This window comes from Hydractinia symbiolongicarpus, chromosome 9 (genome assembly GCF_029227915.1).
Source record: "Hydractinia symbiolongicarpus strain clone_291-10 chromosome 9, HSymV2.1, whole genome shotgun sequence".
Lineage (NCBI taxonomy): Eukaryota > Metazoa > Cnidaria > Hydrozoa > Anthoathecata > Hydractiniidae > Hydractinia > Hydractinia symbiolongicarpus.
In genome coordinates, this window is record NC_079883.1 from 8709157 (window position 1) to 8728889 (window position 19733).

At 40.8% G+C, this 19733-nt stretch overlaps 16 non-coding genes across 16 annotated transcripts; 4 read left to right on the top strand and 12 right to left on the bottom strand.

Annotated features, from left to right (window-relative positions):
* The first annotated feature begins 656 nt into the window (after positions 1-656).
* Positions 657-775, top strand: LOC130661012 (5S ribosomal RNA). The gene has a single exon (XR_008988208.1). It is a non-coding gene; the product is annotated as a 5S ribosomal RNA (ribosomal RNA).
* A 330-nt stretch (positions 776-1105) lies between these two features.
* LOC130659753 (U1 spliceosomal RNA) lies at positions 1106-1270 on the bottom strand. Its single transcript, XR_008986958.1, has one exon. It is a non-coding gene; the product is annotated as a U1 spliceosomal RNA (small nuclear RNA).
* Positions 1271-1455: 185 nt separating this feature from the next.
* On the bottom strand, positions 1456-1647 carry LOC130660805 (U2 spliceosomal RNA). The gene has a single exon (XR_008988002.1). It is a non-coding gene; the product is annotated as a U2 spliceosomal RNA (small nuclear RNA).
* A 322-nt stretch (positions 1648-1969) lies between these two features.
* Trnar-acg (transfer RNA arginine (anticodon ACG)) lies at positions 1970-2042 on the bottom strand. The gene has a single exon. It is a non-coding gene; the product is annotated as a tRNA-Arg (tRNA).
* A 4469-nt stretch (positions 2043-6511) lies between these two features.
* LOC130661024 (5S ribosomal RNA) lies at positions 6512-6630 on the top strand. The gene has a single exon (XR_008988220.1). It is a non-coding gene; the product is annotated as a 5S ribosomal RNA (ribosomal RNA).
* A 328-nt stretch (positions 6631-6958) lies between these two features.
* Positions 6959-7123, bottom strand: LOC130659754 (U1 spliceosomal RNA). The gene has a single exon (XR_008986959.1). It is a non-coding gene; the product is annotated as a U1 spliceosomal RNA (small nuclear RNA).
* Positions 7124-7308: 185 nt separating this feature from the next.
* On the bottom strand, positions 7309-7500 carry LOC130660806 (U2 spliceosomal RNA). Its single transcript, XR_008988003.1, has one exon. It is a non-coding gene; the product is annotated as a U2 spliceosomal RNA (small nuclear RNA).
* A 322-nt stretch (positions 7501-7822) lies between these two features.
* Positions 7823-7895, bottom strand: Trnar-acg (transfer RNA arginine (anticodon ACG)). The gene has a single exon. It is a non-coding gene; the product is annotated as a tRNA-Arg (tRNA).
* Positions 7896-12363: 4468 nt separating this feature from the next.
* Positions 12364-12482, top strand: LOC130661036 (5S ribosomal RNA). The gene has a single exon (XR_008988232.1). It is a non-coding gene; the product is annotated as a 5S ribosomal RNA (ribosomal RNA).
* A 328-nt stretch (positions 12483-12810) lies between these two features.
* Positions 12811-12975, bottom strand: LOC130659756 (U1 spliceosomal RNA). Its single transcript, XR_008986960.1, has one exon. It is a non-coding gene; the product is annotated as a U1 spliceosomal RNA (small nuclear RNA).
* A 185-nt stretch (positions 12976-13160) lies between these two features.
* Positions 13161-13352, bottom strand: LOC130660807 (U2 spliceosomal RNA). Its single transcript, XR_008988004.1, has one exon. It is a non-coding gene; the product is annotated as a U2 spliceosomal RNA (small nuclear RNA).
* Positions 13353-13674: 322 nt separating this feature from the next.
* Trnar-acg (transfer RNA arginine (anticodon ACG)) lies at positions 13675-13747 on the bottom strand. Its single transcript has one exon. It is a non-coding gene; the product is annotated as a tRNA-Arg (tRNA).
* A 4470-nt stretch (positions 13748-18217) lies between these two features.
* Positions 18218-18336, top strand: LOC130661048 (5S ribosomal RNA). The gene has a single exon (XR_008988244.1). It is a non-coding gene; the product is annotated as a 5S ribosomal RNA (ribosomal RNA).
* Positions 18337-18664: 328 nt separating this feature from the next.
* Positions 18665-18829, bottom strand: LOC130659758 (U1 spliceosomal RNA). The gene has a single exon (XR_008986962.1). It is a non-coding gene; the product is annotated as a U1 spliceosomal RNA (small nuclear RNA).
* Positions 18830-19014: 185 nt separating this feature from the next.
* On the bottom strand, positions 19015-19206 carry LOC130660809 (U2 spliceosomal RNA). Its single transcript, XR_008988005.1, has one exon. It is a non-coding gene; the product is annotated as a U2 spliceosomal RNA (small nuclear RNA).
* Positions 19207-19528: 322 nt separating this feature from the next.
* Trnar-acg (transfer RNA arginine (anticodon ACG)) lies at positions 19529-19601 on the bottom strand. Its single transcript has one exon. It is a non-coding gene; the product is annotated as a tRNA-Arg (tRNA).
* Between the last annotated feature and the right edge of the window lie 132 nt (positions 19602-19733).

Consider the following 19733-nt stretch of genomic DNA (forward strand, 5'->3'; position numbering starts at 1 on the left):
GAGTAAAGTTTATTTCGTTAACACTTACGTTAAATATTCGTACGTTTTTGTATTAACTTACAAATCAAATCGCAGTTATGTCTGGACGTGGAAAAGGTGGAAAAGCTAAGGCTAAAGCCAAGACAAGATCCTCAAGAGCTGGACTTCAATTTCCAGTCGGTAGAGTGCATAGATTCCTTCGTAGAGGGCACTATGCTAACCGAATTGGATCTGGAGCACCAGTTTACTTAGCAGCCGTCTTGGAATATTTATCTGCTGAGATATTGGAGTTGGCTGGTAACGCAGCAAGAGACAACAAAAAAGCTAGGATTATTCCAAGACATTTACAATTGGCTGTTCGTAATGATGAAGAATTAAACAAACTTTTGAGCGGTGTAACCATTGCAGCTGGTGGTGTTTTGCCAAACATTCAAGCTGTCTTACTCCCAAAGAAGAACGACAAAGGACAGAAGAAGTAAACCGCTACACTCAGAAAACAACGGCTATTTTTATAGGCCACACATCTTTAAAAAAACATTGTTTTTTTCACAAAACTATAACCTTAAAGTCTAATAGATAATCCATGCATACGCCTTGTCCTAAGTAACTCAAAGAAATTAAATAAAAAAATTTGATCACAACGTCAAAATAAATTGCACGTATTTGCACCTACTAATGTCTACGGCCATACCACGATGAACACACCCGTTCTCGTCTGATCACGGAAGTTAAGCATCGTCGGGCCGGGATAGTACTTGGATGGGGGACCGCCTGGGAACTCCCGGTGTCGTAGGCTTTTCATTTTCATTTGCTGTGATATATTTCTTGTTATAACAATTAAGGAACGTGGCGGTTGTTGAAAGTGTTTCCTATGACATTTTCCTACGACATTTTCAGGTGATAGTACGAGAAAAAAGAGCTTTCAAATGCATACAAACTCGATCTATTGCCGATCATCCAATAACCCTGACGGAATGGCAAATAAAATAAAATTCCGCCGCGCCTTCCGAGGACTTATATCGCAATCACGTTTCGTAACAGCCAAGCGAGGTTTTACCTTAGCGTTTAAGTCACCACCGACATTTGGCCGCGCAACTTTTCTAAGCTCATTCATTTTGACTTAAGGAGGGGGCGAGCGCGGACGCAGGCCCCCACTACCAGAAATTGTACGGTCGAGTTACTGACGTTTGCAGTAATCGCAGAGGTCAGCCCAAGCGTAGTGCAATGCAAGAGCCTCACTCTGGAAGAAAACCCTCATTGATCAGTCTTTACTTCCCCGTCAGGTAAGTATGAGTTGGAACTGCACCGTAGCATGAGGGTACCCTTCAAAGTTTGTTAATGCTTGTGGCTTGAGTGTGTTATAAACTGCCGTGTCGCGGGGCATAGGCTGTATTCTCCCCCAGTGTACGCGTTTTGTTCCCGCCGTAGACTATGCAGAGTGCCGTCGGAAAGAGGACTGCTATTATTCTTTTATTGCTTATGTGGGCCGCCATCGGTAATAGTGCAACACCAAGGCAACCCGTGGTCACGGCGTGAATGAATCCACCTCCATGACCCAAGGCCAAAAATCAGATTAATATACTGACCATTCAGAGAATGGCCTACCAGATATTAAACTGATAAGAACAGATACTACACTTGATCTTAGCCATTAGGCCGAGAAGCGATAAAGAACAAGCGTTGCCATGATAGGCATCGTCCACACACCGTAACTGCTTGTGGAGCATGTCACGTTACTGTAAAGCTTACAACTGTCACCGCGTACGGATGGACGGCGACATAGTAAAAATCACGGCTGTTGATTTAGCCGTAGGATGGAGAGCGACTGTAGCGAGTGGATGGTAACTTACATGAATGCTAACAAAGGCGACGATACTAAGTGCGTGATATTACTTTCCAATATGTCTGCGTACATTCCGTTTATCAACGCATTACGCCAGAACGTGCGCGCGCGTTACACAGTAGACCATGCAGCCGAAATGCGACAGTGCGACCCTGCCAGGAGTCGAACCTGGAATCCCCTGATTCGTAGTCAGATGCCTTATCCATTGGGCCACAGGGCCATGCTTATGACTTCGCCCCATCGTCATTTTGGCTTGCGCATTCGTTTTACTTACGACAGAATTCTTCGTGTTTGTAGCCATGAAAGAAAGGGACTTCTGTGAGTGAATTTTTTTACTGTGGTCTAATAAAAAAGTCGAAACGCAGTGCCCAATATATGAATTGCTCCTAATAGCCGGAAACAGGCCGTGTCGATGATGTAGGCCGACATACGCAACGCAAACCAAAGAACGCTTTATGAAAATCCTAACACGAGCGCGGAAGAAGCCCAAATTAACAGACTAGATGTAATGCTGAAGACCTCAAACTCCAGCAGCTTCTCTTGCAGACTATTGCGTCGTACTACAAATAAAAATTAACATGCTTTCGCATAGTCGCGGCACCCAAAACGGACATTATACGATGTACAGAAACACACATTTCTGTTTTCGCGCCAAATCAATTCCCGGGAGTGGTACTTTTACGTCCGCATACTTCGCACCGTCTTAAATTATATCTCATTTACACGGTAATGTTTAGTATACTTCTACTGTGATAACAAGCATCGTTTATCGTTGGATTGTTGTAAGAAAACATTAAAAATGAGTGAAGCAGCTTCTCCAAAGAAAATCGCACCCAAGAAGAAACCTGCTGCAAAGAAGACAGCTGATCACCCTAAATATGTGGACATGATCAAGGCTGCTATCGCTACCCTAAAGGAACGCGGTGGTTCATCTCGCCAAGCTATTACAAAATATATTCATGCAAATTACAAAGTTGCTGAAAACTCAGATCATCATCTGAAAATGGCTCTTAAACGAGGAGTAACATCAGGCGATTTGATTCAAACTAAAGGCACTGGTGCTTCTGGATCATTCAAGCTAGGTCAGGTAAAAAAAGAAAAACCTAAGAAAAAGGCCGCAGCAAAAAAGCCAACGGCAAAGAAGCCTACTGCAAAGAAAAGTACACCAAAAAAGAAGCCAGCAAAGAAGAGCACGCCAAAGAAAGCAGCAAAGAAGCCTGCCACAAAGAAAGCCTCGGCTAAGAAACCAGCAGCTAAGAAACCCACAAAGAAGCCTGTTGCTAAAAAACCTGCAGCAAAGAAGGTCAAAAAGACTCCCAAAAAGGCAGCAAAGAAGACCGCAAAAAAATAATTTGTGTGTATCTGGCTATTACATTAACAAACGGCTATTTTTATAGCCACACATTTACAAAAAAACATTATCTTGGTACAAAGTTAAACTTGTTTAAGTCACTTAAACAGTTAAAAAAGAGTAAATTTAAGATTAGATTCCCTAAGTTTAAGTATTTTCGTTTTTAAATTTCTTATTTTCTTGCTTTTACTTTTCTTGCCCTTCATATTTTTAACATTGTCAAACTTTATGTAGCATAAAATTTTTATGTAGCATAAAATTTAAACAGAAAGCAGGACAAAGTTTGATATAAAAAGCTAGCCGTAATATTTTTTATGGATGTGTGGCTATAAAAATAGCCGTTTTTTGTTTGGTAAGATGCTTAGGCACGTTCCCCACGAATTCTTCTTGCCAACTGGATGTCTTTAGGCATGATTGTAACTCGTTTTGCGTGAATGGCACACAAGTTAGTATCCTCGAACAAGCCAACAAGGTACGCTTCAGAAGCCTCTTGCAGAGCCATAACGGCTGTGCTCTGGAATCGCAGATCTGTTTTGAAGTCCTGAGCAATTTCTCGCACAAGACGCTGGAAAGGCAACTTGCGGATCAAGAGCTCGGTTGACTTCTGGTATCTTCTGATTTCTCTGAGAGCAACTGTACCAGGTCTGTAACGATGTGGTTTTTTCACTCCTCCAGTAGCTGGTGCGCTTTTCCTCGCAGCTTTAGTGGCGAGTTGTTTTCGTGGAGCCTTTCCTCCAGTAGATTTACGTGCAGTTTGCTTTGTACGAGCCATATTTTAAGAAGTCGATGTAGTACGGATACACAAGACGGTCTAAAATGCACTATCGCGCCAAAGTTTTATTTCTCATATTGATTGACAGCTAAGGTTCAAAACAAACCATTTGATTGGTGCTAAGAAAGTAATTTCTGATTGGCTGCATAATGACATTACGCTCATTACTTTAACATTTTTATAAAATCTGTGTTTTTTGGCTACGGGAAAACGGCTGTATCTTCTGATACACAAAAGCTTTTGACTTTTTTTTTTTTTAGTAAGTAGCAGAAGGTTTGGCGAATTCCAACGATGCCAAATTTATTGCCTTACTGAAACATTAAGACCACGAATTTTTAAAAAAACTACAGTTTTACTTAAAAAAATGTACAAAATGTTCGGAACATTTTGTAATGACGCAACTCTATTGGTTAATTAGGGTGTTTCCACGAGCAGTAGGTAATTTTATGGCCTCTTTTTAAAGCTGTCTGAATTCTGTTAACTCAAACGTTGTTTTTGTACTCGTTCTGTACGCAACTATATCAATATGTCTGGACGCGGAAAAGGAGGTAAAGGATTGGGAAAAGGAGGTGCTAAACGTCACCGAAAAATTCTTCGTGATAACATTCAGGGAATCACAAAACCTGCTATTCGGCGTCTTGCTCGACGAGGTGGTGTCAAACGTATCTCTGGCCTTATCTATGAGGAAACCAGAGGTGTACTGAAGGTTTTCTTAGAGAATGTTATTCGTGATGCTGTAACCTACACAGAGCACGCTAAACGCAAGACCGTTACCGCTATGGATGTTGTTTATGCCTTAAAACGTCAAGGAAGAACTCTTTACGGATTCGGAGGTTAAGCGTTGTCATTGCTCAACAAAAACGGCTATTTTTATAGCCACAAATCTTTTAAAACATTACTTTGTGCACGCTTCCAAATTACACAATGTGTAAAGTCTTGTCACAGTTACATTTATTGCTATACGATACTATGTCATATATGACACAAAAAAAATTTAGAAATACTTTGTAGGGTTAATTTGCCTGGGAGTGTTTCCGTGAAAAGCTGGGTTAAGTTAAATGTAAGCAATAACATGGATCAATGTACTTGTCTTTTCTGCAAGTACAGCTAATAATACGTATGAAAAGTGAAGCTAATCCACACACACATGGGGAAGTATTTTAAATGTAGGCTAGTGTTCTTAAGCACATTATTTAGAAGTTTTATTAACTTCGGTTAACTTGTAGTGACGCCAAGTAAATGTTTTTTTTAAAGATGTGTGGTCTTAAAAAAGACCGTTTGTGTTTGGTAGACGTTGGTTTACTTGCTGCTTGTGTATTTTGTGACGGCTTTTGTTCCTTCACTGACTGCGTGTTTTGCAAGTTCTCCAGGCAAGAGAAGACGTACTGCGGTTTGAATTTCACGAGAAGAGATGGTCGACTTTTTGTTTTGAAGAGCCAAACGCGAAGCTTCGGAAGCAATGCGCTCAAAGATGTCGTTGACAAATGAGTTCATGATGCTCATAGCTTTGCTTGAAACTCCGACATCTGGGTGAACTTGTTTCAAAACATTGTAGATGTAAATAGCATAACTTTCCTTTCTCTTTCTCTTGCGTTTCTTTTCACCAGTTCCACCAATCTTTCCTCCTTTTTTGCCGGCTCTTTTTTCACCTTTCTTGGCTACTTTAGGTGCCTGTTTTCCTCCTTTAGCTGCTGCGTCAGACATGGTTAAAAATTTTTGCTACTTAACTTGTAAATAAGCATTAAACTGCAAGTCAAAACTTTTTGTTTATAAGTAAAAAAATCGGATCGAATTCGATCCGAAAACGCCGATACGCAATTTAATTGGTTAAAAAAAAAATCTTTTGTTTAATACTTAATTATGATTGGTTAAAAAAACATGATTTCGATCCTATTTTTATGATGAAAAAACGAGTAAAGTTTATTTCGTTAACACTTACGTTAAATATTCGTACGTTTTTGTATTAACTTACAAATCAAATCGCAGTTATGTCTGGACGTGGAAAAGGTGGAAAAGCTAAGGCTAAAGCCAAGACAAGATCCTCAAGAGCTGGACTTCAATTTCCAGTCGGTAGAGTGCATAGATTCCTTCGTAGAGGGCACTATGCTAACCGAATTGGATCTGGAGCACCAGTTTACTTAGCAGCCGTCTTGGAATATTTATCTGCTGAGATATTGGAGTTGGCTGGTAACGCAGCAAGAGACAACAAAAAAGCTAGGATTATTCCAAGACATTTACAATTGGCTGTTCGTAATGATGAAGAATTAAACAAACTTTTGAGCGGTGTAACCATTGCAGCTGGTGGTGTTTTGCCAAACATTCAAGCTGTCTTACTCCCAAAGAAGAACGACAAAGGACAGAAGAAGTAAACCGCTACACTCAGAAAACAACGGCTATTTTTATAGCCACACATCTTTAAAAAAACATTGTTTTTTTCACAAAACTATAACCTTAAAGTCTAATAGATAATCCATGCATACGCCTTGTCCTAAGTAACTCAAAGAAATTAAATAAAAAAATTTGATCACAACGTCAAAATAAATTGCACGTATTTGCACCTACTAATGTCTACGGCCATACCACGATGAACACACCCGTTCTCGTCTGATCACGGAAGTTAAGCATCGTCGGGCCGGGATAGTACTTGGATGGGGGACCGCCTGGGAACTCCCGGTGTCGTAGGCTTTTCATTTTCATTTGCTGTGATATATTTCTTGTTATAACAATTAAGGAACGTGGCGGTTGTTGAAAGTGTTTCCTATGACATTTTCCTACGACATTTTCAGGTGATAGTACGAGAAAAAAGAGCTTTCAAATGCATACAAACTCGATCTATTGCCGATCATCCAATAACCCTGACGGAATGGCAAATAAAATAAAATTCCGCCGCCTTCCGAGGACTTATATCGCAATCACGTTTCGTAACAGCCAAGCGAGGTTTTACCTTAGCGTTTAAGTCACCACCGACATTTGGCCGCGCAACTTTTCTAAGCTCATTCATTTTGACTTAAGGAGGGGGCGAGCGCGGACGCAGGCCCCCACTACCAGAAATTGTACGGTCGAGTTACTGACGTTTGCAGTAATCGCAGAGGTCAGCCCAAGCGTAGTGCAATGCAAGAGCCTCACTCTGGAAGAAAACCCTCATTGATCAGTCTTTACTTCCCCGTCAGGTAAGTATGAGTTGGAACTGCACCGTAGCATGAGGGTACCCTTCAAAGTTTGTTAATGCTTGTGGCTTGAGTGTGTTATAAACTGCCGTGTCGCGGGGCATAGGCTGTATTCTCCCCCAGTGTACGCGTTTTGTTCCCGCCGTAGACTATGCAGAGTGCCGTCGGAAAGAGGACTGCTATTATTCTTTTATTGCTTATGTGGGCCGCCATCGGTAATAGTGCAACACCAAGGCAACCCGTGGTCACGGCGTGAATGAATCCACCTCCATGACCCAAGGCCAAAAATCAGATTAATATACTGACCATTCAGAGAATGGCCTACCAGATATTAAACTGATAAGAACAGATACTACACTTGATCTTAGCCATTAGGCCGAGAAGCGATAAAGAACAAGCGTTGCCATGATAGGCATCGTCCACACACCGTAACTGCTTGTGGAGCATGTCACGTTACTGTAAAGCTTACAACTGTCACCGCGTACGGATGGACGGCGACATAGTAAAAATCACGGCTGTTGATTTAGCCGTAGGATGGAGAGCGACTGTAGCGAGTGGATGGTAACTTACATGAATGCTAACAAAGGCGACGATACTAAGTGCGTGATATTACTTTCCAATATGTCTGCGTACATTCCGTTTATCAACGCATTACGCCAGAACGTGCGCGCGCGTTACACAGTAGACCATGCAGCCGAAATGCGACAGTGCGACCCTGCCAGGAGTCGAACCTGGAATCCCCTGATTCGTAGTCAGATGCCTTATCCATTGGGCCACAGGGCCATGCTTATGACTTCGCCCCATCGTCATTTTGGCTTGCGCATTCGTTTTACTTACGACAGAATTCTTCGTGTTTGTAGCCATGAAAGAAAGGGACTTCTGTGAGTGAATTTTTTTACTGTGGTCTAATAAAAAAGTCGAAACGCAGTGCCCAATATATGAATTGCTCCTAATAGCCGGAAACAGGCCGTGTCGATGATGTAGGCCGACATACGCAACGCAAACCAAAGAACGCTTTATGAAAATCCTAACACGAGCGCGGAAGAAGCCCAAATTAACAGACTAGATGTAATGCTGAAGACCTCAAACTCCAGCAGCTTCTCTTGCAGACTATTGCGTCGTACTACAAATAAAAATTAACATGCTTTCGCATAGTCGCGGCACCCAAAACGGACATTATACGATGTACAGAAACACACATTTCTGTTTTCGCGCCAAATCAATTCCCGGGAGTGGTACTTTTACGTCCGCATACTTCGCACCGTCTTAAATTATATCTCATTTACACGGTAATGTTTAGTATACTTCTACTGTGATAACAAGCATCGTTTATCGTTGGATTGTTGTAAGAAAACATTAAAAATGAGTGAAGCAGCTTCTCCAAAGAAAATCGCACCCAAGAAGAAACCTGCTGCAAAGAAGACAGCTGATCACCCTAAATATGTGGACATGATCAAGGCTGCTATCGCTACCCTAAAGGAACGCGGTGGTTCATCTCGCCAAGCTATTACAAAATATATTCATGCAAATTACAAAGTTGCTGAAAACTCAGATCATCATCTGAAAATGGCTCTTAAACGAGGAGTAACATCAGGCGATTTGATTCAAACTAAAGGCACTGGTGCTTCTGGATCATTCAAGCTAGGTCAGGTAAAAAAAGAAAAACCTAAGAAAAAGGCCGCAGCAAAAAAGCCAACGGCAAAGAAGCCTACTGCAAAGAAAAGTACACCAAAAAAGAAGCCAGCAAAGAAGAGCACGCCAAAGAAAGCAGCAAAGAAGCCTGCCACAAAGAAAGCCTCGGCTAAGAAACCAGCAGCTAAGAAACCCACAAAGAAGCCTGTTGCTAAAAAACCTGCAGCAAAGAAGGTCAAAAAGACTCCCAAAAAGGCAGCAAAGAAGACCGCAAAAAAATAATTTGTGTGTATCTGGCTATTACATTAACAAACGGCTATTTTTATAGCCACACATTTACAAAAAAACATTATCTTGGTACAAAGTTAAACTTGTTTAAGTCACTTAAACAGTTAAAAAAGAGTAAATTTAAGATTAGATTCCCTAAGTTTAAGTATTTTCGTTTTTAAATTTCTTATTTTCTTGCTTTTACTTTTCTTGCCCTTCATATTTTTAACATTGTCAAACTTTATGTAGCATAAAATTTTTATGTAGCATAAAATTTAAACAGAAAGCAGGACAAAGTTTGATATAAAAAGCTAGCCGTAATATTTTTTATGGATGTGTGGCTATAAAAATAGCCGTTTTTTGTTTGGTAAGATGCTTAGGCACGTTCCCCACGAATTCTTCTTGCCAACTGGATGTCTTTAGGCATGATTGTAACTCGTTTTGCGTGAATGGCACACAAGTTAGTATCCTCGAACAAGCCAACAAGGTACGCTTCAGAAGCCTCTTGCAGAGCCATAACGGCTGTGCTCTGGAATCGCAGATCTGTTTTGAAGTCCTGAGCAATTTCTCGCACAAGACGCTGGAAAGGCAACTTGCGGATCAAGAGCTCGGTTGACTTCTGGTATCTTCTGATTTCTCTGAGAGCAACTGTACCAGGTCTGTAACGATGTGGTTTTTTCACTCCTCCAGTAGCTGGTGCGCTTTTCCTCGCAGCTTTAGTGGCGAGTTGTTTTCGTGGAGCCTTTCCTCCAGTAGATTTACGTGCAGTTTGCTTTGTACGAGCCATATTTTAAGAAGTCGATGTAGTACGGATACACAAGACGGTCTAAAATGCACTATCGCGCCAAAGTTTTATTTCTCATATTGATTGACAGCTAAGGTTCAAAACAAACCATTTGATTGGTGCTAAGAAAGTAATTTCTGATTGGCTGCATAATGACATTACGCTCATTACTTTAACATTTTTATAAAATCTGTGTTTTTTGGCTACGGGAAAACGGCTGTATCTTCTGATACACAAAAGCTTTTGACTTTTTTTTTTTTTAGTAAGTAGCAGAAGGTTTGGCGAATTCCAACGATGCCAAATTTATTGCCTTACTGAAACATTAAGACCACGAATTTTTAAAAAAACTACAGTTTTACTTAAAAAAATGTACAAAATGTTCGGAACATTTTGTAATGACGCAACTCTATTGGTTAATTAGGGTGTTTCCACGAGCAGTAGGTAATTTTATGGCCTCTTTTTAAAGCTGTCTGAATTCTGTTAACTCAAACGTTGTTTTTGTACTCGTTCTGTACGCAACTATATCAATATGTCTGGACGCGGAAAAGGAGGTAAAGGATTGGGAAAAGGAGGTGCTAAACGTCACCGAAAAATTCTTCGTGATAACATTCAGGGAATCACAAAACCTGCTATTCGGCGTCTTGCTCGACGAGGTGGTGTCAAACGTATCTCTGGCCTTATCTATGAGGAAACCAGAGGTGTACTGAAGGTTTTCTTAGAGAATGTTATTCGTGATGCTGTAACCTACACAGAGCACGCTAAACGCAAGACCGTTACCGCTATGGATGTTGTTTATGCCTTAAAACGTCAAGGAAGAACTCTTTACGGATTCGGAGGTTAAGCGTTGTCATTGCTCAACAAAAACGGCTATTTTTATAGCCACAAATCTTTTAAAACATTACTTTGTGCACGCTTCCAAATTACACAATGTGTAAAGTCTTGTCACAGTTACATTTATTGCTATACGATACTATGTCATATATGACACAAAAAAAATTTAGAAATACTTTGTAGGGTTAATTTGCCTGGGAGTGTTTCCGTGAAAAGCTGGGTTAAGTTAAATGTAAGCAATAACATGGATCAATGTACTTGTCTTTTCTGCAAGTACAGCTAATAATACGTATGAAAAGTGAAGCTAATCCACACACACATGGGGAAGTATTTTAAATGTAGGCTAGTGTTCTTAAGCACATTATTTAGAAGTTTTATTAACTTCGGTTAACTTGTAGTGACGCCAAGTAAATGTTTTTTTAAAGATGTGTGGTCTTAAAAAAGACCGTTTGTGTTTGGTAGACGTTGGTTTACTTGCTGCTTGTGTATTTTGTGACGGCTTTTGTTCCTTCACTGACTGCGTGTTTTGCAAGTTCTCCAGGCAAGAGAAGACGTACTGCGGTTTGAATTTCACGAGAAGAGATGGTCGACTTTTTGTTTTGAAGAGCCAAACGCGAAGCTTCGGAAGCAATGCGCTCAAAGATGTCGTTGACAAATGAGTTCATGATGCTCATAGCTTTGCTTGAAACTCCGACATCTGGGTGAACTTGTTTCAAAACATTGTAGATGTAAATAGCATAACTTTCCTTTCTCTTTCTCTTGCGTTTCTTTTCACCAGTTCCACCAATCTTTCCTCCTTTTTTGCCGGCTCTTTTTTCACCTTTCTTGGCTACTTTAGGTGCCTGTTTTCCTCCTTTAGCTGCTGCGTCAGACATGGTTAAAAATTTTTGCTACTTAACTTGTAAATAAGCATTAAACTGCAAGTCAAAACTTTTTGTTTATAAGTAAAAAAATCGGATCGAATTCGATCCGAAAACGCCGATACGCAATTTAATTGGTTAAAAAAAAAATCTTTTGTTTAATACTTAATTATGATTGGTTAAAAAAACATGATTTCGATCCTATTTTTATGATGAAAAAACGAGTAAAGTTTATTTCGTTAACACTTACGTTAAATATTCGTACGTTTTTGTATTAACTTACAAATCAAATCGCAGTTATGTCTGGACGTGGAAAAGGTGGAAAAGCTAAGGCTAAAGCCAAGACAAGATCCTCAAGAGCTGGACTTCAATTTCCAGTCGGTAGAGTGCATAGATTCCTTCGTAGAGGGCACTATGCTAACCGAATTGGATCTGGAGCACCAGTTTACTTAGCAGCCGTCTTGGAATATTTATCTGCTGAGATATTGGAGTTGGCTGGTAACGCAGCAAGAGACAACAAAAAAGCTAGGATTATTCCAAGACATTTACAATTGGCTGTTCGTAATGATGAAGAATTAAACAAACTTTTGAGCGGTGTAACCATTGCAGCTGGTGGTGTTTTGCCAAACATTCAAGCTGTCTTACTCCCAAAGAAGAACGACAAAGGACAGAAGAAGTAAACCGCTACACTCAGAAAACAACGGCTATTTTTATAGCCACACATCTTTAAAAAAACATTGTTTTTTTCACAAAACTATAACCTTAAAGTCTAATAGATAATCCATGCATACGCCTTGTCCTAAGTAACTCAAAGAAATTAAATAAAAAAATTTGATCACAACGTCAAAATAAATTGCACGTATTTGCACCTACTAATGTCTACGGCCATACCACGATGAACACACCCGTTCTCGTCTGATCACGGAAGTTAAGCATCGTCGGGCCGGGATAGTACTTGGATGGGGGACCGCCTGGGAACTCCCGGTGTCGTAGGCTTTTCATTTTCATTTGCTGTGATATATTTCTTGTTATAACAATTAAGGAACGTGGCGGTTGTTGAAAGTGTTTCCTATGACATTTTCCTACGACATTTTCAGGTGATAGTACGAGAAAAAAGAGCTTTCAAATGCATACAAACTCGATCTATTGCCGATCATCCAATAACCCTGACGGAATGGCAAATAAAATAAAATTCCGCCGCCTTCCGAGGACTTATATCGCAATCACGTTTCGTAACAGCCAAGCGAGGTTTTACCTTAGCGTTTAAGTCACCACCGACATTTGGCCGCGCAACTTTTCTAAGCTCATTCATTTTGACTTAAGGAGGGGGCGAGCGCGGACGCAGGCCCCCACTACCAGAAATTGTACGGTCGAGTTACTGACGTTTGCAGTAATCGCAGAGGTCAGCCCAAGCGTAGTGCAATGCAAGAGCCTCACTCTGGAAGAAAACCCTCATTGATCAGTCTTTACTTCCCCGTCAGGTAAGTATGAGTTGGAACTGCACCGTAGCATGAGGGTACCCTTCAAAGTTTGTTAATGCTTGTGGCTTGAGTGTGTTATAAACTGCCGTGTCGCGGGGCATAGGCTGTATTCTCCCCCAGTGTACGCGTTTTGTTCCCGCCGTAGACTATGCAGAGTGCCGTCGGAAAGAGGACTGCTATTATTCTTTTATTGCTTATGTGGGCCGCCATCGGTAATAGTGCAACACCAAGGCAACCCGTGGTCACGGCGTGAATGAATCCACCTCCATGACCCAAGGCCAAAAATCAGATTAATATACTGACCATTCAGAGAATGGCCTACCAGATATTAAACTGATAAGAACAGATACTACACTTGATCTTAGCCATTAGGCCGAGAAGCGATAAAGAACAAGCGTTGCCATGATAGGCATCGTCCACACACCGTAACTGCTTGTGGAGCATGTCACGTTACTGTAAAGCTTACAACTGTCACCGCGTACGGATGGACGGCGACATAGTAAAAATCACGGCTGTTGATTTAGCCGTAGGATGGAGAGCGACTGTAGCGAGTGGATGGTAACTTACATGAATGCTAACAAAGGCGACGATACTAAGTGCGTGATATTACTTTCCAATATGTCTGCGTACATTCCGTTTATCAACGCATTACGCCAGAACGTGCGCGCGCGTTACACAGTAGACCATGCAGCCGAAATGCGACAGTGCGACCCTGCCAGGAGTCGAACCTGGAATCCCCTGATTCGTAGTCAGATGCCTTATCCATTGGGCCACAGGGCCATGCTTATGACTTCGCCCCATCGTCATTTTGGCTTGCGCATTCGTTTTACTTACGACAGAATTCTTCGTGTTTGTAGCCATGAAAGAAAGGGACTTCTGTGAGTGAATTTTTTTACTGTGGTCTAATAAAAAAGTCGAAACGCAGTGCCCAATATATGAATTGCTCCTAATAGCCGGAAACAGGCCGTGTCGATGATGTAGGCCGACATACGCAACGCAAACCAAAGAACGCTTTATGAAAATCCTAACACGAGCGCGGAAGAAGCCCAAATTAACAGACTAGATGTAATGCTGAAGACCTCAAACTCCAGCAGCTTCTCTTGCAGACTATTGCGTCGTACTACAAATAAAAATTAACATGCTTTCGCATAGTCGCGGCACCCAAAACGGACATTATACGATGTACAGAAACACACATTTCTGTTTTCGCGCCAAATCAATTCCCGGGAGTGGTACTTTTACGTCCGCATACTTCGCACCGTCTTAAATTATATCTCATTTACACGGTAATGTTTAGTATACTTCTACTGTGATAACAAGCATCGTTTATCGTTGGATTGTTGTAAGAAAACATTAAAAATGAGTGAAGCAGCTTCTCCAAAGAAAATCGCACCCAAGAAGAAACCTGCTGCAAAGAAGACAGCTGATCACCCTAAATATGTGGACATGATCAAGGCTGCTATCGCTACCCTAAAGGAACGCGGTGGTTCATCTCGCCAAGCTATTACAAAATATATTCATGCAAATTACAAAGTTGCTGAAAACTCAGATCATCATCTGAAAATGGCTCTTAAACGAGGAGTAACATCAGGCGATTTGATTCAAACTAAAGGCACTGGTGCTTCTGGATCATTCAAGCTAGGTCAGGTAAAAAAAGAAAAACCTAAGAAAAAGGCCGCAGCAAAAAAGCCAACGGCAAAGAAGCCTACTGCAAAGAAAAGTACACCAAAAAAGAAGCCAGCAAAGAAGAGCACGCCAAAGAAAGCAGCAAAGAAGCCTGCCACAAAGAAAGCCTCGGCTAAGAAACCAGCAGCTAAGAAACCCACAAAGAAGCCTGTTGCTAAAAAACCTGCAGCAAAGAAGGTCAAAAAGACTCCCAAAAAGGCAGCAAAGAAGACCGCAAAAAAATAATTTGTGTGTATCTGGCTATTACATTAACAAACGGCTATTTTTATAGCCACACATTTACAAAAAAACATTATCTTGGTACAAAGTTAAACTTGTTTAAGTCACTTAAACAGTTAAAAAAGAGTAAATTTAAGATTAGATTCCCTAAGTTTAAGTATTTTCGTTTTTAAATTTCTTATTTTCTTGCTTTTACTTTTCTTGCCCTTCATATTTTTAACATTGTCAAACTTTATGTAGCATAAAATTTTTATGTAGCATAAAATTTAAACAGAAAGCAGGACAAAGTTTGATATAAAAAGCTAGCCGTAATATTTTTTATGGATGTGTGGCTATAAAAATAGCCGTTTTTTGTTTGGTAAGATGCTTAGGCACGTTCCCCACGAATTCTTCTTGCCAACTGGATGTCTTTAGGCATGATTGTAACTCGTTTTGCGTGAATGGCACACAAGTTAGTATCCTCGAACAAGCCAACAAGGTACGCTTCAGAAGCCTCTTGCAGAGCCATAACGGCTGTGCTCTGGAATCGCAGATCTGTTTTGAAGTCCTGAGCAATTTCTCGCACAAGACGCTGGAAAGGCAACTTGCGGATCAAGAGCTCGGTTGACTTCTGGTATCTTCTGATTTCTCTGAGAGCAACTGTACCAGGTCTGTAACGATGTGGTTTTTTCACTCCTCCAGTAGCTGGTGCGCTTTTCCTCGCAGCTTTAGTGGCGAGTTGTTTTCGTGGAGCCTTTCCTCCAGTAGATTTACGTGCAGTTTGCTTTGTACGAGCCATATTTTAAGAAGTCGATGTAGTACGGATACACAAGACGGTCTAAAATGCACTATCGCGCCAAAGTTTTATTTCTCATATTGATTGACAGCTAAGGTTCAAAACAAACCATTTGATTGGTGCTAAGAAAGTAATTTCTGATTGGCTGCATAATGACATTACGCTCATTACTTTAACATTTTTATAAAATCTGTGTTTTTTGGCTACGGGAAAACGGCTGTATCTTCTGATACACAAAAGCTTTTGACTTTTTTTTTTTTTAGTAAGTAGCAGAAGGTTTGGCGAATTCCAACGATGCCAAATTTATTGCCTTACTGAAACATTAAGACCACGAATTTTTAAAAAAACTACAGTTTTACTTAAAAAAATGTACAAAATGTTCGGAACATTTTGTAATGACGCAACTCTATTGGTTAATTAGGGTGTTTCCACGAGCAGTAGGTAATTTTATGGCCTCTTTTTAAAGCTGTCTGAATTCTGTTAACTCAAACGTTGTTTTTGTACTCGTTCTGTACGCAACTATATCAATATGTCTGGACGCGGAAAAGGAGGTAAAGGATTGGGAAAAGGAGGTGCTAAACGTCACCGAAAAATTCTTCGTGATAACATTCAGGGAATCACAAAACCTGCTATTCGGCGTCTTGCTCGACGAGGTGGTGTCAAACGTATCTCTGGCCTTATCTATGAGGAAACCAGAGGTGTACTGAAGGTTTTCTTAGAGAATGTTATTCGTGATGCTGTAACCTACACAGAGCACGCTAAACGCAAGACCGTTACCGCTATGGATGTTGTTTATGCCTTAAAACGTCAAGGAAGAACTCTTTACGGATTCGGAGGTTAAGCGTTGTCATTGCTCAACAAAAACGGCTATTTTTATAGCCACAAATCTTTTAAAACATTACTTTGTGCACGCTTCCAAATTACACAATGTGTAAAGTCTTGTCACAGTTACATTTATTGCTATACGATACTATGTCATATATGACACAAAAAAAATTTAGAAATACTTTGTAGGGTTAATTTGCCTGGGAGTGTTTCCGTGAAAAGCTGGGTTAAGTTAAATGTAAGCAATAACATGGATCAATGTACTTGTCTTTTCTGCAAGTACAGCTAATAATACGTATGAAAAGTGAAGCTAATCCACACACACATGGGGAAGTATTTTAAATGTAGGCTAGTGTTCTTAAGCACATTATTTAGAAGTTTTATTAACTTCGGTTAACTTGTAGTGACGCCAAGTAAATGTTTTTTTAAAGATGTGTGGTCTTAAAAAAGACCGTTTGTGTGTTTGGTAGACGTTGGTTTACTTGCTGCTTGTGTATTTTGTGACGGCTTTTGTTCCTTCACTGACTGCGTGTTTTGCAAGTTCTCCAGGCAAGAGAAGACGTACTGCGGTTTGAATTTCACGAGAAGAGATGGTCGACTTTTTGTTTTGAAGAGCCAAACGCGAAGCTTCGGAAGCAATGCGCTCAAAGATGTCGTTGACAAATGAGTTCATGATGCTCATAGCTTTGCTTGAAACTCCGACATCTGGGTGAACTTGTTTCAAAACATTGTAGATGTAAATAGCATAACTTTCCTTTCTCTTTCTCTTGCGTTTCTTTTCACCAGTTCCACCAATCTTTCCTCCTTTTTTGCCGGCTCTTTTTTCACCTTTCTTGGCTACTTTAGGTGCCTGTTTTCCTCCTTTAGCTGCTGCGTCAGACATGGTTAAAAATTTTTGCTACTTAACTTGTAAATAAGCATTAAACTGCAAGTCAAAACTTTTTGTTTATAAGTAAAAAAATCGGATCGAATTCGATCCGAAAACGCCGATACGCAATTTAATTGGTTAAAAAAAAAATCTTTTGTTTAATACTTAATTATGATTGGTTAAAAAAACATGATTTCGATCCTATTTTTATGATGAAAAAACGAGTAAAGTTTATTTCGTTAACACTTACGTTAAATATTCGTACGTTTTTGTATTAACTTACAAATCAAATCGCAGTTATGTCTGGACGTGGAAAAGGTGGAAAAGCTAAGGCTAAAGCCAAGACAAGATCCTCAAGAGCTGGACTTCAATTTCCAGTCGGTAGAGTGCATAGATTCCTTCGTAGAGGGCACTATGCTAACCGAATTGGATCTGGAGCACCAGTTTACTTAGCAGCCGTCTTGGAATATTTATCTGCTGAGATATTGGAGTTGGCTGGTAACGCAGCAAGAGACAACAAAAAAGCTAGGATTATTCCAAGACATTTACAATTGGCTGTTCGTAATGATGAAGAATTAAACAAACTTTTGAGCGGTGTAACCATTGCAGCTGGTGGTGTTTTGCCAAACATTCAAGCTGTCTTACTCCCAAAGAAGAACGACAAAGGACAGAAGAAGTAAACCGCTACACTCAGAAAACAACGGCTATTTTTATAGCCACACATCTTTAAAAAAACATTGTTTTTTTCACAAAACTATAACCTTAAAGTCTAATAGATAATCCATGCATACGCCTTGTCCTAAGTAACTCAAAGAAATTAAATAAAAAAATTTGATCACAACGTCAAAATAAATTGCACGTATTTGCACCTACTAATGTCTACGGCCATACCACGATGAACACACCCGTTCTCGTCTGATCACGGAAGTTAAGCATCGTCGGGCCGGGATAGTACTTGGATGGGGGACCGCCTGGGAACTCCCGGTGTCGTAGGCTTTTCATTTTCATTTGCTGTGATATATTTCTTGTTATAACAATTAAGGAACGTGGCGGTTGTTGAAAGTGTTTCCTATGACATTTTCCTACGACATTTTCAGGTGATAGTACGAGAAAAAAGAGCTTTCAAATGCATACAAACTCGATCTATTGCCGATCATCCAATAACCCTGACGGAATGGCAAATAAAATAAAATTCCGCCGCCTTCCGAGGACTTATATCGCAATCACGTTTCGTAACAGCCAAGCGAGGTTTTACCTTAGCGTTTAAGTCACCACCGACATTTGGCCGCGCAACTTTTCTAAGCTCATTCATTTTGACTTAAGGAGGGGGCGAGCGCGGACGCAGGCCCCCACTACCAGAAATTGTACGGTCGAGTTACTGACGTTTGCAGTAATCGCAGAGGTCAGCCCAAGCGTAGTGCAATGCAAGAGCCTCACTCTGGAAGAAAACCCTCATTGATCAGTCTTTACTTCCCCGTCAGGTAAGTATGAGTTGGAACTGCACCGTAGCATGAGGGTACCCTTCAAAGTTTGTTAATGCTTGTGGCTTGAGTGTGTTATAAACTGCCGTGTCGCGGGGCATAGGCTGTATTCTCCCCCAGTGTACGCGTTTTGTTCCCGCCGTAGACTATGCAGAGTGCCGTCGGAAAGAGGACTGCTATTATTCTTTTATTGCTTATGTGGGCCGCCATCGGTAATAGTGCAACACCAAGGCAACCCGTGGTCACGGCGTGAATGAATCCACCTCCATGACCCAAGGCCAAAAATCAGATTAATATACTGACCATTCAGAGAATGGCCTACCAGATATTAAACTGATAAGAACAGATACTACACTTGATCTTAGCCATTAGGCCGAGAAGCGATAAAGAACAAGCGTTGCCATGATAGGCATCGTCCACACACCGTAACTGCTTGTGGAGCATGTCACGTTACTGTAAAGCTTACAACTGTCACCGCGTACGGATGGACGGCGACATAGTAAAAATCACGGCTGTTGATTTAGCCGTAGGATGGAGAGCGACTGTAGCGAGTGGATGGTAACTTACATGAATGCTAACAAAGGCGACGATACTAAGTGCGTGATATTACTTTCCAATATGTCTGCGTACATTCCGTTTATCAACGCATTACGCCAGAACGTGCGCGCGCGTTACACAGTAGACCATGCAGCCGAAATGCGACAGTGCGACCCTGCCAGGAGTCGAACCTGGAATCCCCTGATTCGTAGTCAGATGCCTTATCCATTGGGCCACAGGGCCATGCTTATGACTTCGCCCCATCGTCATTTTGGCTTGCGCATTCGTTTTACTTACGACAGAATTCTTCGTGTTTGTAGCCATGAAAGAAAGGGACTTCTGTGAGTGAATTTTTTTACTGTGGTCTAATAAAAA